The sequence below is a fragment of the Rattus rattus genome, chromosome 7 (genome assembly GCF_011064425.1).
Source record: "Rattus rattus isolate New Zealand chromosome 7, Rrattus_CSIRO_v1, whole genome shotgun sequence".
Taxonomy (NCBI): domain Eukaryota; kingdom Metazoa; phylum Chordata; class Mammalia; order Rodentia; family Muridae; genus Rattus; species Rattus rattus.
In genome coordinates, this window is record NC_046160.1 from 54205100 (window position 1) to 54220458 (window position 15359).

At 42.5% G+C, this 15359-nt stretch overlaps 1 protein-coding gene across 2 annotated transcripts in view; it reads left to right on the forward strand.

The window, feature by feature from the left end:
- Nucleotides 1–513: 513 nt before the first annotated feature.
- Nucleotides 514–15359, forward strand: part of Immp2l (inner mitochondrial membrane peptidase subunit 2) — a 911968-nt gene continuing 897122 nt past the window's right edge. Inside the window, exon 1 of one of the 2 annotated variants that reach the window (XM_032907674.1) lies at nt 514–807. The gene's annotated coding sequence lies outside the window, so the exon portion shown is untranslated. The remainder of the gene's footprint in view (nt 808–15359) is intronic. The other variant, XM_032907673.1, reaches the window with a different exon arrangement.

Consider the following 15359-nt stretch of genomic DNA (forward strand, 5'->3'; position numbering starts at 1 on the left):
GCTGCTTTTCCTTGCCCTCTTAGCCATGCCGGGATTCGACCTAAGGCTTAGTTAGACCTAAAGCTTTTAAAACTTGTAACTGCCAGGCGGCTCAGTATCGCCCCCTGATCAGATGTGATCCTATTTCTGGCCGCAGATCGACCTTGAGCCGCATTTCGGGGGCGGGACTTCCGTAGGAGGCGGAGTCTCCCGCTGCGGCCAAGCTGTGGGTCGGGTATGGGGGAGTGGCGGTGGAGGGCGGGGCGAGCGGCGAAGAGGGCGCGGCATGCCGCCGCGGAGGGCGGGGCTTGCCGCGGGGACTTCCCCTGGGTTGAACTTCGCAGCGGGTGCGCGGGGAATGGGGCGGCGGGTCCGGGCGGCATGGCCCACGGGTGGGCTTAGGCAGACCCTCTGTGTACCGGGCAGGGTTTCTTATCTCTGGCTTGTCCTCAGTCAAGTGGGCGTTGCTGGGAGGTGGGGAGCCGCTCGGCCGCTATCTGCGCGACGGTAGCGAGCATGCGTGCGTGCGCGTGTTCCGGCGAGGCCGCGCGGCTGTCCTCTCAGTTCGTCCTCCTGTTAGGGAACCCGAACCCCGATCGGGCGAGTAGCCGACCTCTTCTCCCCGCCTAGGGATACCCACAGAGCGGCCGGGAGGGAACGCTGCTCCTGGAGTGGTGGGCAGCTGTTGGGAGTTGCTCAGGCTGGAGCCACGGGATTTTAAAGGACCTGTCTCTGTCATTTTTACTTTTAGGATTTTGGCCAAATTGGGCGAGGGTACAATATTACCACTTACCCCTTCTCACCGAGGAAGAGCGGGAGAAAGGGTAAGTAAGTATCGCTCAGGGGCGGAAGGAGCCAGGAGCCAGTGGGGAAACTGCCCTAGGCAACTTGGGTCCAAATTCCACTTTTTATCAGGAACTGGATACCCACCTTCAAAGGTCACTTGTCCCAAGCTCAAGTCTTTCTTCAGGTTTCAGAAGTCCAAAGAGTCGACTGGAAGTATAACAGCTTTTTAGTCACCTGACAGAAAATTCATTTCAGAACCTCTTTAACCTGTCACATTGATGCTATGGTTCCTCTCTGGTTCCTTGTCTACCTAGGTAGCATTCAGTAATTCTGAACAGTAGGGCTCTACGTAATCTTGGCTTTGCTTGGCAGGTATCCCTCCAGGGATCTTGACATTTTAAAATCTGCCAACAGTGGGCAAAAAGCACATGGGGCCACATACAGGCAATTTCACATACTTTCAGTTCTTTTTAGATCTTTCAGAATTACAGAGCAATTGGGGGAGGTCCTATCTCAAGCATTGAGGTGCTTCTCTGAAAAGTTGAAGTCCCGGGAAGTTGGCTGTGATTTCAAGTATCATCTCTTTTCATTGGTTCTTCCCTGAGACTTGCCTTTCTCCTAGTCAGTGTCTGGTGATAGGAAACACGGCTCCTTTCGGGTTGGAAACCCTCCGGCTTTACATTTATCACCGCTAACTTTTAGTTACAATCCAAGTTAGCTATAGGCAAGAAGAGTAAACCACATGCTTGCTTACTTCCACGGGAAAGCTGCACTTACCCTCCGTGCCCATCCTGGCACATGCCACTTATGTACCCGACTTCCTTGTTAAGAGGTGGATGTTCGCATATTATGAAAAACTAAGACATGGTTGTTTACTAATGAGGGACGCTGTCTCTGATGTCCTCTCATCGTGTGCTGAATGAATACTGGAAAAAATGGGATCCGGAGATCTGGTGGTGATGGCTCCTGCCTTCAGTCCCTACAGGGACGGGTGGGTCTCTGTTACTTCAAGGCCAGCCTGGTCTATGTAGGGAGTTCTAGGCCAGCCAGGACTACAAATGAGGGCCTGTCTCAAAAAACAAAAGAAGAAACACATACAAAAAAAAAAATCCCATAAACAAAACAAACAAAACAGTATGTGGAGAATGAGACTATTGGAGATGGCCCGCTTTGGGAATGGGTTTTTCACAGGTTTCTGTGGAAGTTTTGAGTAATTAGATGTAAGTGCTGGAGAATTTCCATCTGCTGCTGTTTTCGTGGCTTGAAGATCAGTAGTGCTGTGTGAGGGCAGTGCTATCATTCCACTTCTCTGGTAGAGTCAGACATGAACTTGGGCATCTAGCTCTGCCACTTGGGACCAAGTACAGTATTCATGCTGTTTGGTTTGCTATCTAAATAGAACATCGAGGACCTAAAAAAGAAGACCAGACCAAGCAGTTTTCCATAATGTATAGCGTTGTAGTCATTTTCCAATGCAATAGATACATAGTTTGGGCACAGTAACTAGACGAGAGAAAGTTTTTGAGTTCTGTAAGAATGCTTAATTTGAGAAAACAGGAAGGCGGCTAAGGGTGGAGTAAATCCTGAAGCTGACCTACCATGGGGTTCTGTATGTTTAAAACCCCATTTCTCTACTGACATGAGAATAGGCTAAGATCAAAACAAAGTTACTTAGGATTAGCACTTACAAGAGTGTGAAAGTAAGAACGTGCACCTCACAAATTTGTAAAATTTTGATATTTACCTTTAAGACATGAGATCCACAGCTCCATTTTAATTAGGCATACAGCTGAGGTATTTGCTTATCTGTATGAGACTTATACAATGTAACATACACATGTATATATATATATATATATATATATATATATATATATATATATATGTTACATTACTTGGTAAAATTGTAACCTTGTTCCTTTTCTAGCTTCTCCTAAAATCCTCATGTATCAGATGTCATCCCCTTTATAGTCTATTGTGTTTCTGAGGTGCTGGAGGATAAACCCAGGCCCTCAGCAACTGCAGTACCACAGAGCCTCAGCTCAGCCTTGCCTATCAGACTATGTAACAGAGGAGGGTCTTGAATTGGAAATCTTCCTGCTTCAGCCTCCTAAGTGCTGGGATGATAGAGGTGTGCCATTGTTTCTGCACTCTTAGTTGCAGCTTTGAATCCTAGTTTTTAATTTTATTAGCTCTGACCCTTGAGACCAAGTACAGTATTCATGCTGTTTGATTTGATGCTATCTAAATAGAACAAGGAAAAGAGAAGACTGGACCAAGCAGTGCCTTTGTGGACTCGCTGTCCTGTTTCCCTATCTGATTGCCCATTATTTTCTTTATTTCCTTTTAAACTGTATTTTATTTTGTGTGCATTGATGTTTTGCCTGCATGTCTTTATGTGGGTTTTGGATCTCCTGGAACTGGAATTCCAGACAGTTGTTAGCTGGGAACTGAACCCAGCTCTTCCTCAGGAAGAACAGCCAGTGCTCTTAACTGCTAAGCCACCTCTCTCCAGCTCCAGCCATCATTTGCAGATCTTCCTTATGGAAAGTTCCAAGCAGCCTAGGACCCATTTTCCCATAAGCACTAAGTCTCCCTGATTTATGTATTTTCACATCGAATAGCCTTGCTATATTTGACCCCAGAATTTCTGAAACAAGGATTCACACCTGGTGTGGCTTGATTTTCCTATATCAGAACATTCCACACAGGTCTGTCTAAAGAGTGTCCTGTCAGCTTGAAAAACAAGAGAAAAGGTTTCTATCTGACACCACTCACAAAGTGAGACAGACAGGCTACCACATTTAGCTGAGTGCTTGAGGTTAGGATTTCTTTTTCAGAAACATCTTCGGTTTAGAAGCATTATAATAAAAATGCTGATGCCTCATGTCCAAACTGTCATGATTTTGCTAAGTCGTGGGTCTGATATATAGCTAAGCTGTGTATTTAGCGTATGTAATACTTCATTTGGAGCTGAGAAAGACAAGTGCACAGACACTTGACTTCACAGCAGACATCTGGTTTCGCTTTGCTAAGGAGTACACTTTGTCAGTAGATAGAGGCATATGAGCTGTGCTGCTGCAGTCTGTGGCATTTCTGTTATGAGCTCCGGTATACCCGGCCCAGTGTGATGTTTTATTCAAATGACAGCACCTGGTCACGGAAGCACATTTCCCCACCGGTGTCTTCCAGTGTCACTGTTTTTACAAGTTAATAAGGGGAAGTACTTCCTATTCTTGGTGAGTTTTTACACTAAGTTTTTGTAGAAGAAAAACATTTTTAAAGGAAGAAAAACCTCACTTTAGAACCCATTGAGCTGAATGTCCTGGTTAATTCCTGTAATCCCAAGCACAGCGGAGGCAGAGACAGGCTAATTTTGAGTTCTAAGCTACCTGGTCTAAATTTGACTTTTTTTTTAACTTAAAAAAGGAACTTACTATGTTCTTAAAAGTACATTTTTTTCTTCCTTCCTTCCTTTCTCCCTCCCTTCCTTCTTTCTTTCTTTGAGACAAGTTTTTCTGTATAGCCCTGTCTTGGAACTTTCCCCCCTCCCCCCCAACTTGCTCTGTACACTAGGCTGGCCTCAAACTCAGAAAATCTGCCTCCAAGTTAAAAAAGTCCACTTTTAAGTCTGCTTACGTGTTAACAGCTTAATTTACAGAAAAAGAATAACAAGTAGCATTTGGTTTTCCAGTTGAAAGTACCAAAGCTTTTTAAACCCATCATATACTGTTAGAGATGATGTGGGTGCTTAGAGATTAAGTTTCCCCATTTATTCCCTTTTGTCTAACACATTAAAAAAAAAAAACCTTGGCATATAGGGTGTGTAAAGTAGGTATGTAAATCAAACATGTACTTATAATAAATCATAAGGTAATTCATTTAAAAATAGTTGTTTGGTATATGAATGCCTTCACCATTTATTACAGAAGAGAATTTGCATGGTAATGAAATAGATGTTCTCATTTATTTGCATACAGAATTAAGTCTTCCCTGGAGACTGGAAGCACTAGTGTCTTCAGCACTTCCCATAGTGGATCCATATTCTGATTTTATAATCATCAGTGCCAAAAATGCTGCTTCATATAAATATGTAGTAAAAAAAATGGCAGGAATATGCTTAGGAACATCTCAGAAATTGTTGGAAATTCTATTCCAACTCCAAGCCAGAATTTTGTTTTATGTACTTTGGAGTAATTCATGCCAGGAACTCAAACAACAATTTTTTTCCTCCATCTTTATTAAATTGGGTATTTCTTATTTACATTTTTTTTTTTTTTTTTTTTTTTTTTGGAGCTGGGGACCGAACCCAGGGCCTTGCGCTTCCAAGGTAAGCGCTCTACCACTGAGCTAAATCCCCAGCCCCCTTATTTACATTTCAAATGTTATTCCCTTTCCTAGTTTCCAGACCAACATCCCCCTAACCCCTCCCCCCTTTCTATATGGGTGTTCCCCTCCCAATCCTCCCCCCCCATTATCGCCCTCCCCCCAACATTCTCCTTCACTAGAGGTCCAGCCTTGGCAGGGCCAAGGGCTTCCCCTTCCACTGGTGCCCCTACTCGGCTATTCATTGCTACCTATGAATTTGGAGCCCAGGGTCAGTCCATGGGTAGTGGCTTAGTCCCTGGAAGCTCTGGTTGGTTGGCATTGTTGTTCATATGGGGTCTCAAGCCCCTTCAGCTCTTTCAGTCCTTTCTCTGATTCCTACAATGGGGGTCCCGTTCTGGCATTTGCCTATGTATTTGCCATATTCTGGCTGTGTCTCTCAGGAAAGATAAACATCCGTTTCCTGTCAGCCTGCACTTCTTTGCTTCATCCATCTTATCTAGTTTGGTGACTGTATATGTATGGGCCACATGTGGGGCAGGGTGTTCCTTCTGCCTCTGTTTTAATCTTTGCCTCCCTATTCCCTGCCAAGGGTATTCTTGTTCCCCTTTTAAAGAAGGAGTGAAGCATCTGCATTTTGGTCATCCTTCTTAAGTTTCATGTGTTCTATGCATCTAGGGTAATTCAAGCATTTGGGCTACTATCCACTTATCAATGAGTGCATACCATGTGTGTTTTTCTGTGATTGGGTTACCTCACAAAGGATGATATTTTCCAGTTCCAACCATTTACCTATGAATTTCAGAAAGTCATTGTTTTTGATAGCTGAGTAGTATTCCATTGTGTAGATGTACCACATTTTCTGTATCCATTCCTCTGTTGAAGGGCATCTGGGTTCTTTCCAGCTTCTGGTTATTATAAATAAGGCTGCGATGAACATAGTGGAGCACGTGTCTTTTTTATATGTTGGGGCATCTTTTGTGTATATGCCCAAGAGAGGTATAGCTGGATCCTCAGGCAGTTCAATGTCCAATTTTCTGAGGAACCTCCAGACTGATTTCCAGAATGGTTGTACCAGTCTGCAATCCCACCAACAATAGAGGAGTGTTCCTCTTTCTCCATATCCTCGCCAGCATCTGCTGTTGCCGGAGTTTTTGATCTTAGCCATTCTAACTGGTGTGAGATGGAATCTCAGTGTTGTTTTGGCTTGCATTTCCCTGATGACTAAAGATTCAAACAACAATTTTTAAAAGCAACCATTCTAGAGCTGGGCATGGTAGTGCACGCCTTTAATTCCAGCACTCAGAAGGCAAAGGCAGGCAGATCTTGAGGCCAGACTGGTCTACATAGCAAGTTACAGGACAACCAGGGCTACACAGAGAATCCCTGTCTTGAAAAACAAAACAAAAAATTTGCTGTTTAACATAGTATAATGATGGAGCCACTGGTTGGTAGTTATGAGGGATGATGATGGGAAAATATTAAAGTTTTTGTTTTCCTGAACTATACTATTATGGCCTAGCAGTGGTGGCACACACCTTTAATTCTAGCACTCAGGAGGCAGAGCTCTCTCTGAGTGCACCTGGTTTGCAGAGCCAAGTTCCAGGAAGGCCAGGGCTATGAGGGCCAGAGCTACGAAGAGGAAACCTCTCTCAAAAACCAAAATCCAAAAATTAAAAAGTTTTCTATAAGAGCAGAAAACTTTGCATGTACAGGACAAACACTGTGGCTTGTAACTTCTAGCAGTCTCCAAGGTGAGTTCTGGTGTTTTAGGTAGCACTCTGTGTTGCATGGTGTGACCCCACGTCCAGTGCAAAATGAAGTCTCCTGACACCAGATTAGTGAGCTCTGCAAGAAACACCTTCTATTTGTTTTGCATCATATTTTGAATTAACTTTTGGTCATTGGACACTCAGAAACCTTTATACTGCTGCTAAGGTTTTTTTGTTTGTTTGTTTGTTTTGTCTTTGTTTTGGTGTTTGTATGAGCTGTCCTGTCCCTTGATGTTATGCCCTTCCCAGATTTGTTGTTGTTGTTGTTGTTGTTGTTGTTGTTGTTGTTTTTTATTTTTTGTTTTAATGTAACTCTGGGGTTGTGACTCACATTTTAAAAGCTGGTCTAACTGACACACACAGTAGTATTTTGGAGAAGATTATATTCTGATAATCCATCCAGCATGACTTAAAACACCTCTTCCACGTTGACATTGAGGGGCATTGACAAATGTTGGAGGCCTGTCCTTTTAGATTTGAGAGTGGGCTGTGTGACCTGGGGTACAGTTCCTCATCTGTATGGGATAATTTCTCACAGATGCTGTGAGATTCAGTGATTGGAAGGTAGCATAGCGACTGCCAGGAAATGGATGGTATTACTAGTGGCTTCATTTTTCTTCCAGGTCTTGACCGAAAGAAGCGAGATTCCTCTCCTTGCTTACATCCATGCTAATTCATAGCCAGGATATGCAGCTCCAGTAGGAGGAGCTTCCCATGGGATTTGATGTTGGGGGAGCGAGGGTGGGGAGGAGTGCTGAGAAAGGATATGGAGAACCTCAACAGAGGTGAGCTGATAGGGAAGGAGACAGTCTTTTGCTCAGTCCAAGGACATACCTTAATGAGAATCCTTTTTGGGGGGTGGTGGTGAGTGAGAGTCACAGAAAGAGAGATGTTTTTACTAGCCTCTTTTATGAGTGGTTTTATTGGGATCTCCCTGCCCCACTTCCCAACACGCACATACTTTTTTTTTTTTTGAAGGAGCCTCACTATTAGTTCTGGCTGTTCTGGAGCTCACTATGTAAATGAGGTTGGCCTTGAACTCATAGAGGTCTGCCTGCAGTGAATGAGGAGATGCACTTTTAGAATGCATTGGTTAAAGGACATATGAGCACATCACTGCTGAAGGTGATTAGAAGGTAACTTATACATAGGGTCCTGGAATATCACAGACAGAGGAGGCCAGAGGAGGCTTTTTGAGTTCCTGCCATATGGAAAGTGATATTGAATGCATAGGAAAAGATAAAAGTGTTCAGAGGACATAAATAGTTATAGAAGGAAAAGTAGTTGAGTATAATAAGCAGTAGGCAGTATTGAAACTAAGGGTCAAGCCAATAAAGAGGCAAGGATGCTAAAGAGGAGTGGACCAGGAGGTCAAGAGACCTCTTAAAACTTACCCACTGAGCAAAAACCTTTCCCAGAGGAATACAGTTCTAAACTTCAGTCCTCAGGTGAACAATGGATGTCTAGATTTGTTTATATTAGTTATCTGCTACTTTTTATTCTCTGACCTACATCTCCCCCTTTATATCCTGCTCCTCTGTTAACATTGTTCTTTTTCTGTGTTTTTATAAGATTACACATGTAAATGAGATCATGTATTATGGACCACTTTTTTCTATTTCTGGCTTATTTTATTTAACCCAGATTCTACCATATTATGGCAAATGACAGGAAGGTTTGCGCTCTCTCTCTCTCTCTCTCTCTCTCTCTCTGGAGATAGGGTCTTGCCATGTAGCCTCAGCATAAACTCATGACCCTTTTGCCTCAGCTTCATGATTGCTGGGGTATAGATGTATTCTGCTCACTACCACACTCTGTCCCTCCCTTCTGAAACACACTGAATAATATAATATCTCACTGTATATTGTATCGCACTTTCTTTATACATTTCCATGTCAGCAAGTGCTTAGGTTGTGTCCATGTGTTCACTTACATTAGGATGGCTGCGTAGCTAAGAGGCAGCATTGGCCATGATGGGAAAGAGGGAACATGTACAGTGATTCTTGAAACAGCATGATGTTCTAAATAAATTAAAAATAGAACCAGGGTGAACCCAGCAGTCCCTCCTCAGGGTATCCAACCAAAGGAAGAAACCTCCATCATGTAAAGATGCTGGCTGGCTGCACTGAGAGTTCTGCATGGGCTCTTATGTGTTCTCAAGAATGAGAACCATTTTTTTTTTTCAATTTTTAAGAGAAAGAGTCAGTGTTTATGGTGAGGGGAAGGAGTCCAGAAAAAGGATAATGTGAAAGTTCAATTGTATGCATCCTGGACATCATGTTTTTGTTTTTTTTTTCTGAATGGCAACTAACTTGAGTATGTTTGCCTACTCCTTCCCTGGTTTTCAGAGAACACCTGATTCTTCTCTTTGTTGTTCCTCCTCCTCCTCTTCTTTCTCCTCCTTCTTCTTTTTCTTTCTTTCTTTTTCCTCTTATTCCCCCCATTTCCTCCTCCACCCTCTGTCTTTCTACTCCTCCCTTTCTCATGTTTTTCTCTTCCTCCCCTTCTCCTCCTCTTCTCTTCCTCCACCTGCTTCTTCTCTGCTTGTTCCTCCATGATAGGAGGTTGGGTTTCCTGAGCCATGGCATATGTAAAATTGAGATGCTTTAGTTTTCTTTTTCATTTTTAGATGCAATATTATTTATTTACTAAAATGAGCTTTGTTAACAATTTTTAATATACACATTCTAACAACTGAACCGTGGTAATCAGAATTTTCTGTCTTGTGTTATTTGAACTTCATAATTTGCTCATTGAGACCATTTTAAGAAGACTGCTTTAATAAGCGCTTACTAAGTCTTATTGCTATGATGAAACATCACAAGGAAAGAAACTTGGGGATGAAAAGGTTTATTTGGCTTACCCTTCCACAGCACTGTTCATCATTGAAGGAAATCAAGACAAAAAATAAAACATGGCAAGAACCTGGAGGCAGGAGCTGATGCAGAGGCTCTGGAGGCAGGAGCTGGTGCAGAGGCTCTGGAGGCAGGAGCTGGTGCAGAGGCTCTGGAGGCAGGAGCTGGTGCAGAGGCTCTGGAGGCAGGAGCTGGTGCAGAGGCTCTGGAGGGATGGTGCATATGAGTTTCTCAGCCTGCTTTCTTATAGAACCACCAGCCTAGAGAAGGCACCACTCACCATGGGCTGGGCCTTCCCTCATCAGTCACTAAGGAAGTGCTGGCTCACAAGTAGCCCACTGGCTGGCCCGCAGCCCTATTTTATAGAGTCATTTTCTTAATTGAGGTTTCCTCCTCTCAGATGACTGTAGTCTGTGTAGAGTTGATATAAATCTAGCCAGCACTGCTGGCTTTCAAGTAGGCATTAATGGTGAATTTGCCCTTTTCATTTGCCTGTTCCATACTGAGCATTCACCACACTAAACTATTATTTTTTCTTAGACTTTGACCTTTGTCAATTTTATACGTGTGTATAGTATATTCTGTTGCCTTCCACCGCCCTTGTCTGGCCCTCACTCCTATCCCCTTTTCTTCCGCGTAGGTCCCTTCTTCACATTTATATCTTGATTTACTAATTTTAACCACATTTATACTGGAAAAGAGATGCTTCTCTAGTTAAGGATGAGGGTAGCACCCGGGTGAGAGAAGCATTTGTTTATGGTAGAGCTGTAAGTTTTTAGAATGTAGTTTGGTGTCATGCCAACTTCACTAAGCAACTATAATGAGTTTCCCTCCCCAGCCTTGGGTTTTTGACCAGGTTTATAGGATCAGGCATGTAATCTCACTTGTAGACTGGGTTTTAAAGCTAGTGCGAGAATGGTTGGTTTACTCCCTTTGCAGTTGTGCCACGGTTACACCAGTGGGCACGTCTTGCTGGTAGTTGGCACTGTAGTTCATAGTGTTCATTGTTGGAAAAGGCCATTGATAAATTTTCTCTACTAGCAGCCTGCATGGCACTGTCTGACCCTATTAAAGCTTGCAAGTAGGGAGGAAATTATCAGAAACTTAATGGCTGGAAAGAGTAGTCATATTTTTGTCATAGTTGCTCTAAGTCTCTCTCATTGTCTCATGGTATTGCTCTCAGATGACAGCTGGAGCTAAAATTATTGGAGCATGGCTGAGCCTACGTCATTTCCAAGACAACCTGCACATATGGCTGGCAAGTTAATGTTGGCAAATGCCATGGGGCTGTCGTCATACCATGGGATCCATCTTCCTACAGAACCAATATAGTACCATGGAAAGGGGAGTGGTTTTTATGACTGATTCATCATTTTTAGATATTCTGTTGGCCTCATAGACCAGCTGTGCTTCCACATGAAAGAGAAACTACATATGGGAATGAGGCAAGGCTTGTCGGAATATCATCTTGTGGGGTTTGACTGTATGAGACTTTGAACAGCCCCAACCTGGCATAGGATTGCACTGAAGTAAGAATGTATGTGAGAGTCCTTTGTAAATCACTGAAACAGCATGTGAGTGTGGCATAAGTGATACTTTTGCCTTTGACCAATAAATTGTGGGTTGAATGGAAGTGAAATTATTTTGGTTTGTGTCATATTACGTTTACAACTCCTTTGTTTAGACTTCCTCCCCTTCCCCTTCTTCTCCCTCTTCTTGCTCTTATTCCTCCCCTGCTCCTCCTCCTCCTATATTCTATCCTTATCTTATATATTATTTTTATAAGAGATCCTTCCCCTCAATGATAAGTTAGAATAAAAGGTTTTAATAAAGGGTTTCTTATCTCTTATTCTAAAAGTGATATATTGAATTGGAGAAAACCAGAACTAACAACATTGGTGGTAGCCAGGACCTAGTAGTCACCAAAGTTTTATCTTAAATTTTATCCTATAGTGTTTGTCTCTCTGAAAACTCTTGGTATTTTTTTTTTTGCCTCTTTTTTGGCATTTTCTTTCTTTTTCTTATATTGTATTTATTTGGAGACTTCTCAGAAACCAATTGCAAAGACAAGGTGTTATGTAGCTTAGGTGGCCTTGAGTCTGCTTTTAATCCTCCTGCCACCAGTTCTCTATTGTTGGGCTCATGTGGTGCCGGGGATTCAGGCCTTGAACATGCTAGGCAAACATCCTACCACCCAAGCCATTATCTCAGCCTCAGAGACCGGAAACTCCATAAGGAAGGGGCAGTGTCTTACTCTCTTCTAGTGTGTTCCTCCAGCATGTTTAATCCAATGCTTTGGACTTTATTTATGCTCAAGCAATACTCAGTGAACATGTGTAGACCGCTGCTCTCCGAGACTCCACTGACATTTCAGATAGAGTGGGGAGTATTTTGCTCAGATGGTGGCGGTGGCTTCTGCCAGATTCATCATCATGTCTGTCTTTCAGAGGTCCCTGATTTGACAGTGGAGCCTTTTACTCCTCAAACCACTCAGAGGTTTAGACCTATTAGTCCGGCCTCCTCAGCAAACCCACGTACTCTCAAGTGTCAGACCTGTGTGAGTTTGAGAATCTCAGAAATCCTGTGCTAACATTGACTTCTTCAACTAAGAATACCCAGAAGAGAAAAGTGTTCAACTTTCTTCTATGTGATAAATCATAGAAACGTAATCTTTGTAATTTCCTCCCACATTTTTTTCTGAAGTGGGTCTTTGTAGTGACATTTTGACACAAATATCTTTTCTTTCTTTGCCTTACTCTGACAGATTTTCCTGCTTTCCTACTCTAGGAATCCTTTTTGTCCTTTGCCATAACTGACTGTCTTTGACATCTCAGTACCCAGCTTCCTCCCTGTCTTTGGAGGATAGGCAGGCTAGAGAGGCCACAGTAGACATGGCAGGGAGCACTGGGCGTATGCAAAGGAGTTCCCCTGTAGGTTAGGGTGGATGGCTAAGGTTCACAGACGAATTAACAGGAGGTGCACAGTTTTCCTGTATTTTCCTTCCCTTCCATATGCCCAGCCTCCTGCACTGTCAGTGAGCCCCACCAGAGGACTGTGTGCCGGCCGGGCCGTTAGGAACCTAATTTGATACTTTAGTTTCACCCAGGCTTCATTGCCTAAGGAAGTCTCTCGGTGGGGTGTATTATGTGGGTTTATACAAATGCGCCATTTCTCATGATTGTACCATGTGCTCTAAAATGCCCATGTTCCGTCTCTTCATTTCTTCTCTCCCACTCAGTCTTGGGAACTTCTGTTCCTTTGAGAGTCTTCATTTTCCAGAAGAGTTGGACTCCCACAGTGGTCAGCCTGTTCTCTTTACCTTTTAGCTTGTTCTGTGCAACAGATAGGATATATTGATTTATAGAATATATTGATTTTTTTAAGGAACATATTTAATGGTTGCTTTAATAAGGACTTTATTACTGTCAAATTCAAATAATGAATGATTATTTAGTTTTGTTAAATAAGTTAGTATTGTCATTAAGGGAGATTCGAAGCACCTTACAATTTAAATCTTTTTAAGCATTCATTTTGTTTGTACACAAGTAAGTGTGTGCACCTATGTGTACATATGCATTACCTATCTTAACCACTTAAATTGTAACTGGCTGAAGTTTATTTTTTATTTATTTTAAAGATTTATTTATTTTCTTTATATATGTGAGCACACTGTCACTGTCTTCAGACACACCAGAAGAGGGCATCGGATCTCATTACAGATGGTTGTGAGCCACCATGTGGTTCCTGGGAATTGAACTCAGGACCTCTGGAAGAGCAGTCAGTGCTCTCAACCACCGAGCCATCTCTCCAGCCCCCTGGCCAAAGTTTATATAAAACCTCTTTTGCTCCTGTTGGAGGAGGGAACCTCATTGTGTATTAACTGATTGTTGGGTCCCTCAGAGGTTTTGCATTCTTATTTTACCAGGTTTTGCTATTCTCTCACACTTTGTATGTAAACAGTACTCGCGTCAAAGGACAGTTTACAGGAATCCACTTTCCCCTTTTACTGTGTAGCTCCTACAGTCCAAACTGAGGTCATCTGGTTCCAGAAAGTGCCTTTCCTCACCGAATCATCTTTCTGGCCCATATCTTTTGCTCTTAATATGACTGCTGCTCCTGTCCTGTGATCTCCACAATACAGTAGATATTTGAGATCTCAATATAAGTGACTGTGTGATGTTAACACTGTAAACATTCTTTAAATAAAATTTTTATAATAAAACTAAAAATGGGCATTAAATATATTTTTGTTGTTGCTTTATCACCATCATCATTTGAAGATGCAGAATGTAGACTGGGTCATAAAACACCCTCAGGCTCTCCGCCAGCATCGGTACATACATGATCAAGGGACTGTGTCTGTCTCAGCTTCACTTTCCCTTTGGGAACATGGAGCCAACACACACATCAGAGGTTATGTTAACGAACCTCTGGAACTCTTTGTGTGGTGTTTAAGTTGAAATATGAAGAATTAGGGCTGGAGAGGTGGCTCAGTGGTTAGGAGCATTTGCTGGTCTTCCAGAGGTCCTAGGTTCATTCCCAGCACCCGCATGGTGGCTCTCAATCATCTCTATCTGTAGCCCCATGGGATCTGGTTCCCATTTCTGGTGTGCAGGCATATACGTAGACAAAACGATCATATACATAACATAAATTCAAATCTTTAGTTTCATAGATAACTGATTTTAAAAAGCAGAAAAGACAGCTCTTTAGCAATATCTGAGAGAAATAAGGATGCATTCATTCCTGGGTGTGTCTCCCTGCTTGAGCCTGCTTGAGTCTTCCTGTGAGAGGCTTTGGGAGGTTTTGCCTGTGTGCTGTGCTGCTAATCCTATTTATTACCTACTTGTCAGCTTGAGATGTTTGCTTTCTTTTCAAGAACATGAATTATGTTGCTGTATTCTGTATGGACTCAAAGACACATCATTTTCTGTTTCTGGAAGGAAAAGGCTGGGTTCTAAAGTCCTTATGACCAGTCTCTGTGTAGTTGAAATCTCCAGGGCAAAGTCGAGGCAGGTAGAGAGATTCTGGGGAAGGTAATAAAAATAACCTTGTGTAGTTGAATTCCCCAGGCAAGAAATACAGTAAACACAGTAATAGTTTCAATCAAAATGTTCCCCTGCTTTAAAATCCACAGACTGGTCAGTGACAAAAATGTATTAAGTTAGACAAAACTTTATGCTTTACAGTCTGAAAATGCACAACCGTTTCAGATAAGTGTGTAAATACCATCTCTTGTCAGCCCCATTGGCATTTTCATTATATTGAATGTCAGCTTGTGGATGTCTAGTAATTTGAAGGTTTTTTTCCCCCCATTACTTTCAAAATACATCCTAGGTTCAAAGATAAAACAATGGAACATCCTATGCAAAAGATATCAGAATATTCAATCACTAACCCGTATGGTAGACATTGGCGATCCAAAAAGAAATTGTCACCAGCAAATAGGAAAGACTGCAGACAATTCATAGAGGTGTTACCTGCTGTCATGCTGAGAATGGGGAAAAGAGGATTTGATGAGTGTCTAGGGAAGCACATAGATGAACAAATTTTCACATTTTGGACACATTTATTTGATAAAAATTTTCTTTGTAGCAGCTGAGAAAGTCACCATAGAAAAAGGAGCTAAGAGCTGAAAGAA